A 9,754-nucleotide genomic window follows, 5' to 3' on the forward strand; every position below is an offset into this window, starting at 1 on the left:
CCAGGTGACTTATCCATTTGGAACCTTTCATCTGCCCAAGCACCTTCTCCTTAGTAACAGTGAATATATTCACTTCTACCCCAGATCTTTCAAATTTCTGCCATGTTGCCAGTGTCTTCTGATGCAAAATACTTATTCATTTCTTTGTTCCCCCATTACTATTCTCCAGTGTCATTTTCCGGTGATCTAGTGGTTCACACCTGCCTCTCTTTTACTCTATATATATCTGTAAAAAAAAATTATCATATATTCTTTTATATTATTAGCTATCTCACCTTTGTATTTTTTCTTTTCTTCTGTTATTGTATTTTTAGTTGCATTCTGGTGGATTTTAAAAGTGTTCCAATCTTCTGGCTTCCTGCTATTTTTTGCAATATTGTATATTTTGTTTTTATGCTCTCAGTGACTTCCCTTGTTATCCACGCTACCCTCATTCTCCCTTTAGAATGCTTCTTTGTGATGAAAAGATCCTGCATCTTCTGAATTACTCCCAGAATTCCTGCCATTGCTGTTGTTCTGTCATCCCTGCTAGGGTCCCTTTCAAATCAACTTCAGTCAGCTTCTTTCCTTTCTCATTCCTCTGTAGTTACCTTTACTCAACTGCAATACCAGTACAACTCCCTCTCTGGATGAATTCTATAATACTATGATTACTGACTCCTAAGGGTTCCTTTACCTTCAGCTCCCTAATCAAATTTGTTTCATTGCACAGCACATTGCATTTTCCCTTGTGGATTCAACTACAGACATCTCTAAATAACAGTCTTATTGGCATTTGCAAATTACTTCTCCAGACGTTATCATTCTGATCTTATCAGTCTACCTTGCATATTGAAGTCATCCATGATCATCTAAAGTTGCCTCTCTTACATGTTTTTTCTATCTCCTGTTGTAATTTGTATACTATATCCAGTCCTGTATACAACTCCTATCATGGTCTTTTTACCTTTGCAGTACATTAATTCTGCCCGCAAGGATTCTATTCTGATCCTGTATCAATTCTTGCTAAGGGTTTAATTTTTATTTCTCCCTCAGAGAAATCCCCATCCTTTCTGCCCACCTACCTGTCTTCTTGATAGGAGCGTATCCTTGGATTTTTGGTCCAGCTGCGATCCTCTTTCAGTCACAACACCATATCAAACTGTTACCTTTTTGTATACTTCATGCATTCAAATATAACACCTTCAGTTCTCTGTTCACCACCCCATTCTCAAACTCATCCCTTCCACCCCCTAATGTTTAATTTAAAGTCCTATCCACAGACCTACCACCAGGACCTGATCTTAACTTTGTCCAGGTGGTGTCCATCCCATTAGAACGGCTCCCTCCTTCCCTGATACTGGTGCCAATTCCCACAAATTCAAACTCATTTCTCTCACACCAATATTCAAGCTGCACAATTAACTCTACAATCTTATTGACACTGTGCCAATTTGCTTATAATAAATTATTACCGTTTTGGTTTTGCTTTTTAATTTAGTTTCTTGCTGCTCATATTCCCTCAGCAGAATCTCTTTCCTTGTTCTGCCTACTAAATTGGTGCCTTCGTGGACCACAACAACGAGATCTTTCCCCTCCTACTCTGAGTTCCTCTGCAGGTCAGATGAGATATCCTAAACTCATGCACCAGACAGACAACTTCAGGACTCTGTGTGCATACATCTACTGATGCCTCTGGACACATCATCAGTGATGTTCCTGGAATCACTGGGTGTTTCGGGTCTTTCAACATCATACACCCTTCTCCAGGTGACCCAGCCGGGGCTGATCAGACCCCAGCTTGTGTCCAGATGGCTGGCTACACATGACTCTGTGGCTCCCCTCCCTGGAGCCACAGCCACCTTGAGGCCCTCTCTGTCGCATTGGTGGTACTGCGGATGGCTCTCCTCTCCCTCTCTCCCTCAATGCCCAAATTGCTGTAGGCTCTGGATAAGGAATGGGCTGCGAATCCCCTACAACCCACTTCCAATGGGAGACACCTTGCTCTCCATCCAGCCTGCTGGCAGTTGCTGACCAGTCCTGCATACTTAGACAGCTTCCTTTCAAAGGCCTCTTCCAAGTGATCTTCCCATGGGACTGTCAGCTCCAGCATCACCACCTGCTTCGTAGACTCAGACGCAAGGACAACGTCTGGTCACAGGGTGGTGGCTGCGATATGGTTGGGGAAGCTCAGCTGTCTTTCGAGGTTCACCAACAGCTGCCAGTCTCTTGCAGAGGTCAGGATACCTGAAGATGTTCTTTTGGTGGGTATTGGCTGTTCCCCAGCTCTTAAAAAGGCAATGGTCTGCTTGGAGGGTCGGGACCGCTTTGCCCACTCACTCCTGAGCTGATGGCTTCAGCAATGGTCTTCAGGACCTGATCATGCCTCCATCGGTACTGTCCCTCACCAAGTGCCTTTGTGCAGCTGCTGAGGATGTGCTGCAGGGTCCCTCCACTTCCTGCCAGTCCTCACCTGGATCCCTGCTCGAGCCACCTTCGGATCACTTGATTCCCCTGTACTGTACCACTTCTCTGGCTCTTGTTACTTTGAATTCCTCATCCAGGGATTTGAAGGGCAGTTGCAGTTTACTATGGTGTCCTTCGAGTGCGATGCTGCTCAGGCTCTTTGGCAGCCCCAGCCATCTTCAGAGGTGCTTACTGACCCTCCTCTCTGAGGTTTCGACCGTCGAGATCGGAACTGCATAGATGAGGAGGGGCCACAGGATTCTGGGAAGAATGCCATGCTGATACTCCCAGGCTTTGACCTTCCCAGGTAGGCCAGACTTGTCCACAGATTTCAGCCAGCCACCCAGCTTGGTGCAGGTCGCCTGAATGGATGTCGTGTCTCTTAGAGAGCTGTCAAACACCTTACCTTGACTGGCTTTTCTGTGATGGTTGAGATGGCTGTACCTGCGATGCTGAACCAGAACTTGTTTTCCACCTTGCCTTTCCTCAGCACCATTGATCTTGATTTGGCTGGTTTGAAATGCATCCGGGCCACTCCACCAGCTTTTCGAGCCCCTGCAGAATCCACTGGCAGCCGGTGACTGATTCTGTGGTGACAGTGAGGTCATCCATGAATGCCCTGATAGGTGGTTGCCGTTGAGTGGAATTCATTCTGGGCCCTCTGCACTCTGTTTCAGCAGACTGAGTGAGCATGTTCATGGCTAGGGAGAACAGTGTCACTGAGATGGTGCACCCTGTGATGATGCCAATCTCCACCTTGTGCCAGCTTGATGTAATTGCTCCTGAAGATACCTTCATCCTGAAGTTGTTGTGATAATCAGCGATAATCTGATTCTGTTGGGGACGTGATACTTGGTCAACGTGAGCTGCACCAGCTTGTGCGGAATGGAGCCATATGCATTTGCCAGGTCAAACCACAGCACTGACAGGTTGCCCTTGTTCTCTCTGGCCTCCCTGATGAGCTATGTCACCACACTGGTGTGCTCCAGACAGCCCGGCATCCCTGACATGACCCCCCTTCTGGACTGATGTATCGATATAGGTGTTCTTTGCTAGGTAGGTGCACAGCCGATTGGAAACGGCGCTGAAGAAGATCTTTGCCTCAACACACAGCATGGAGATGATGCAGAACTGGTCTGTCTGGGTGGCGTTTTCCTCCTTCGGGATCCATACCCCTTCACCCACTCTCCACTGATCTGGGATCTTCCTCCTTCTCCAGAAGACTCGCAGAATCTTCCACAGATGCAACAGGAGTCCGGGGCAGTTCTTGGACACTTTGTACGAGGTGCTGCTTGGTCCTGGAGCCAAGCTTGCTCTTGCTTTGTGGACAACCTCTCTGACTTCCTTTAGCTGCAGTTCTGACATGTCGAACTGCACATCCGATTCAGGGGGTCTATCAGGATGTTACAGTCTCCCAACTCCTGCTCTCTTTCAGGATCACTGTATACCTTCTTCAGATGTTGATCTATGTCTTCCTCTGAACAGGCCAATTTCCCACTGCGCCTTTGCCCCAGCAACTCCTCGGTGAACTTGAAGGGGTTTACAATAAAGGCAGCATGTTTTTGGGCCCTTTCATGACGCCATCTCCAATGCCACACTGCCCGGCAGAGAACCCTGATCTTCTTTCGTAGTATGCACATCAGCTGGGCCAAGCCGATGCGCTCCTCTTCTCCTGCCACCTTGTACTGGGACTTCAGTGCTTTCATCAATCCTTGCAACAGAGAATTGTGACTAACTATTCTATCCCCAATTACAACTACTGTATTCTACACTTCCACCCTCTTTAAGCTCCCTGAACCACAATGCCACCGTTAGATTGCACATCCTTCCTACTCCCCTCACTCTTATTCACATAGGGAGCAAGAATTAAGTGCAATAGAGAAGCTCAAGGCTTGGGTCTCCTCCAGCACTACCTCTTGATTTCCCCCTACCTGCTTTACTCACAGTCACATAATCTTGTCCCTGTCCATAGTTAGAATCAGAAGCAGTTAATCTAATGATGTTTCTGCCTCCTGAAACACAGCATCCAGGTAATGCCCCCCTTCCCCGATGCATCGTAATGTTTGAAGCTTAGATACTAGATCATCAGTTTTAAGCCTGAGTTCCTTGAACAACCAAAACTTGCTATAGATATGGTCACCAGGAACAACAGTGGGCTCCACCAGCTTAAACATCACGCTACTTCTCTTCTCCTGAAAACCTACTTTATTTAATAGAGTTGAGATTTGTTACCTTTTTATTTAATTACTATGTTGTCAGTATCCTCATTTAAGAATGTATGGAAGTCAGCCGGGTAGAACAGTGAGGAGAGGTTAAAAGTGAGAAGGTTAAAAGGAGATGGTTATTTCTTCAGCGTTTTGATCGAGGCACGGCTGTGCAGGCACATGGACGTCAGCCAGTGAGAACAGCGAGAAGAGTTTAAAAAGAAGGCAGTTAAATAGAGCAGGCGTCAGAGGAGCAGGCGATGGAGCAGAGAAAGACAGAGTAGAAAGGCTTTTGCTCAATGGGGCTTTGGCGATACCAGGTCAAGGCGAGGTAGGTTAACTGTGTAGTATACAGACAGGAAGTATGTGTGTGAGGCCGGTGTTCTGTGCTCAGTATCAGATGTGGGAAGTCTGGGAGACTCCCAGCCTCCCGGATCGCCACATCTGCACCAGGCGCATTGGGCTGCAACTCCTTAGGGACTGGGTTAGGAAACTGGAGATTCAGCTCGATGGCCTTCGTCTGGTCAGGGAGAGTGAGAAGGTCATAGAGAGGAGCAAAACGCAGGTAGTCACACCGGGGTCTCAGGAGACAGATAAGTGGGTAACAGTCAGGAGAGGAAAGGGAAAGAGGCAGATATTGTACCAGAGAGTACCACAGTGGCTGTCCCCCTTAACAATAAGTACTCCTGTTTGTTATAATTTTTTTATTGAAGTTCATCATCAAACAAACATTTCCATAAGATGTATTTCAGACATTGTACATATATGTCATATAATCATATATATCACAGATCTCCACAAAGTATTTATCTGAGGTATACACTTATAGAAAAGAGCAGAAAGAAAAACGAGCAAAAGGAAAGAACTATGTACAAGTAGGGAGTGATTTTTTTTTACAACAGATTCATTGATTTGTGAGAATAAAATCAGGCCTATGAGGCATTATGTAGTTAAACCATTTTTCCCAGTATGAATCAAATTGTTCCAGCTTATGATTAACAGATGCTGTTATCTTCTCCATTTTGTAAATGTCCATTGTAATTTCCATCCATGTATTTAAAGTTGGGCTCTCCTGTGATAACCATTTCCTAGTAAGAGTCTTTATACCAGCCACCAACAGTATATTCATTAAACATTTATCTCTTTTCAACCATTCTTGAGGTATATATCCAAAATATATGGTCTTACTCTCTAAGGGTATTTTATATTTAAAGATGTCTTGTAGGGCATTGTGTATCCCCCTCCAATAGTTTTTGATAACAGGGCAGTCCCAAAAAATATGATAGTGATTTGCATTTTGATTTCCACTATTTCTCCAGCAAACAGGGAGGTTACTATCATAATGGGCTTTCTGAGAGGGGGTAATAAAATATCTTATCAAGTTTTTCCATCTAAACTCCCTCCATTTCTGTGAACTGGTACACTTCCATTGACACCTCCATATTGTTGTCCATTCTTCCTTAGATATAATTATCCCTCCTTCCTTCTCCCATTTTGTTTTAATATATGAAGTTGAATGTGCTTTAAGATTTGACAACCCCTTATACATGCTTGAAATGATTCTACTACCATTATCTGAATTATATGCTTTTCTAAATAGCTCTATCAAGCATGTACTTGCCTTGGTTACATTTTTAAGCGTCTCATTAACCTATTGTCACATCTGTAAATACCAATAAAAATCTTGTTTTTCTAGTAAGTGTTTCTCTTTAAGCATTTCAAAACTGAACAGTGTTCCTTCTTTCATTATGTTGCAAAGAGCTGTTATTCCTTTAGCTGCCCAGTCCTTAAATCTAGCATCCAGTTTATTTGGTGTAAAATCAGAGTCATATGCACACCATTTAAGAATTGCAATATCTCCCTCTAGATTATATTCTTTTATAGTAGTTTTCCATATTTTAAGAGTCAATTTCACCCATGGGTTATCAATAGTATTTATGTACCTTTGCAGGTTGTTATCAGCCAAAATTGCTTGTATGGGGATGGGAAGTACTCGCTCCTCAATGTTTTTCAATTGAGCGTCATGTGATGGGTTGCACCAACATATCACAGCTCTCAACTGTGCTGCACAATAATAATCTCTAAGAGAAGGTAGGCCCCATCCCCCCCACTTTTCCTTTGCTAATTGCAAAGTTTTGAGACGAACTCTAGGCCTTTTACCCTGCCAAATATACCTTGATAGCATCTTGTTCCATTCATTGAATTAATTTTGATTAATCTCTATTGGTAGGGTCTGGAAGAGATATAACAGTTTGGGCAGTACATTCATTTTAATAGACTCAATCCTTGAACTGAGACTGAGAAAAGGAATCAGGTTCCATCTTGCCACATCTTCCTTAATTTTTTTATACAAAGGCTGATGATTACATTCTGATAATTTTGCCAAATCTTTTGGCATAATGATGCCCAAATATTTGAAAGACTCTGTGTGCCTTGCCCAGGGGTATCGACTTTCAATTTCTCTTGGTGGGCTATAGTAATATGAAAGTAATTGGGTTTTATCTATGTTGATCTTGTATCCTGATAATTGACCATATTGTTCAAAGGATTGCATCAATTTAGGTAAAAAGTATGTTGGTTGCCCTAGATAGATCAAAATGTCATCTGCATAACAAGCCAATTTATGCTCTGTCCCTTTAATAGTAATTCCCCTGATATCTTCATTTTGTCTGATGTATTGAGCTAATGGTTCCAGATAAAACACGAAGAGTAGCGGTGACCATGCACAACCCTGACTCGTGCCCCTTTCTAGGGTAAGACTATTTGATAAATATCCATTGATTTTAATCCTGGCAGTAGGATTGTCATATAGTGTCTGTACAGTTTTAATAATTGTGTCTTGGAAAACAAATCTATGTAAAACTCTGTAATGAAAATTCCAATTAATGAATCAAATGCTTTTTCAGCGTCCACGCTTATCACTATTGCTTCGATTTTATTTTATTTGCATATGATTCATAATGTGAAGTGTCCTTCGTATATTGTCTTGTGTCTGGCGTTGTTGTATAAAACCTGTCTGATCGTTACGTATCAGTATGGGTAGAAACTCTTCTAATCGTTTGGCCGTGATGGAGGTAAATAATCTATAATCAACATTAAGAACGGACAATGGTCTAAATGACCCGCATTCCATTTTATCCTTGCCTTCTTTCGGTGTAGCTGAGATTATCGCTTCCTTCCAACTGAGTGGCATTTGTGCCTTTTTTTTAGAGCCCAGTTCAGTGTGGGGAGTAAAACAGGAATTAACTCATTTTTTAATTCTTTGTACCACTCTGCCGTATACCCATTTGATCCTGGTGACTTGCTGAATTTAAACCTACTAATTGCAGCTTTTAATTCAACTTCAGATATGTCAGCAGTCATCGTTCTATTTTGTTCTTTGTTTAAAGTGGGTAACTAGAGAATTCAAGAAGGTGTCAGTTTGGGTTATGCTTCCCCCTAGAATTTTGGAATATTGAGTTTTGTAAAACGCTTCAAAAGCTTCTTGAATTTCACTTAGCTTATTTTTTATTATTTTCATTCTTGGGTCCCTAATTCTATGAATTGTATTTTCTGCTATCTTTTTTTTCAGTTTTCATGCCAGTATTTTCATAGATTTCAATCCACTTTCATAATGTCTCTGTTTCAGAAACATTAAATTTTTCCTGATTTCTTGTGTAGCCAAACTATTTATTTCATTCCTAATTCTTTTAATTTCCCCTAATGTATCCTGTGCCAAATTCAATTTCTGTTTTTTCTCTAGTTCCTTCAGCCTATTTTGTAATTCCTCTAATTCCTTATTTTTTTCTTATATGAAGATTTCACTATAATTTTCCCTCTCAAGACCACCTTCAGAGTATCCCATAAAATGGGAGGTGAAACCTCTCCATTATCATTAAATTCTAAATAGAGACCAATTTCTTTTAAAATTTGTTCCTTAAAGTATGGATCATCGAGTAGACTTGAATTTAGCTTCCAAATAGTATTCTTTGGTTGTAGGTCAAAATCAACAGATAAATATATAGGTGCATGGTCACTTGCATCTATTGTCCCAATTCCACAGGTGTTTATTTTGTCTTTGTCTTTTCCAAATGTTATGAAATGGTCTATTCTTGTATATACAGAATGGGGAGCAGAATAATGAGTGTAATCCCTTCTGTCGGGGAAAAGGTCCCTCCATATATCAATTAAACCAACATCCTCAAAAAGTGTATTAACTTTATTATGTAAAGATTTTGTTTCATAGGTTTTTCTATTGGAAGAATCTAAGTTTGGTTGTAATTGTAAATTCAAGTCTCCCCCACATATCAGGAGACATTCTGTTTCCATTACCATAAGATCAGTAATCTTCTGAAAGAAACCAATTTCACTTCCCGGAGGTGCGTATATATTCAATAGAGTAACTGAATTTCTGTCTATATTCCCCCTTACCAGAATATATCTGCCCTCTTTATCTCCCATTTTGAATACTTCTTCAAAATTTAGCTTACTTGAGATAAGAATAGCAACTCCTCTCCTATGTCCTGATTTATAACAGATTAGTGAAGCCCATTCTCTTTAGTTTTTTATGCTCATTATCACTTAAATGAGTTTCCTGTAAATATATTACATGGGCTTGTTCTTTTTTCATTTTGGATAAAATTTTCTTACATTTGATTGGATTTAATCGCCCATTGACATTAAAAGAAATGAATTTTACCTTGTCCTTAGCCATCTGTATTTATCTGTCAATGTATCAATGAAATTAGAATAAAACTTAATCGATCTACTCCCTGAACAAATAAGAACCTAGAAATGCAAATAATAACAAAAATGGCAATGAACGTGTGATTCCAAGGCTGAGGTATCTAGTAGATGACCTTGCGTTGAGCTAGAGGAAATGTCTAGCTATGGGGGATAACCCCTCCTACTTGTGAGTTGAGGGCCCCTATTGCAGTATTCATAAAGGTCATTGAACAAATCCATTACACAGAAAAGATTTCCCTGTGTACTCCTCCTATATGTACACATATATGCACACATATATATTCTAATTTTGGTGGGGAAAAAGGAGTAAGTGAGCAAATAAAGAATAACAACTAAGTAATATAAAATCCACATTATAATAAGTATTTCTCGAGATATGT

At 41.2% G+C, this 9,754-nt stretch overlaps 1 pseudogene; it reads right to left on the minus strand.

The window, feature by feature from the left end:
* Positions 1–1,798: 1,798 nt before the first annotated feature.
* LOC132403459 (uncharacterized) lies at positions 1,799–8,340 on the minus strand (annotated as a pseudogene).
* Positions 8,341–9,754: the final 1,414 nt, after the last annotated feature.

The sequence above is a fragment of the Hypanus sabinus genome, chromosome 2 (genome assembly GCF_030144855.1).
Source record: "Hypanus sabinus isolate sHypSab1 chromosome 2, sHypSab1.hap1, whole genome shotgun sequence".
In the NCBI taxonomy this organism is placed as follows: domain Eukaryota; kingdom Metazoa; phylum Chordata; class Chondrichthyes; order Myliobatiformes; family Dasyatidae; genus Hypanus; species Hypanus sabinus.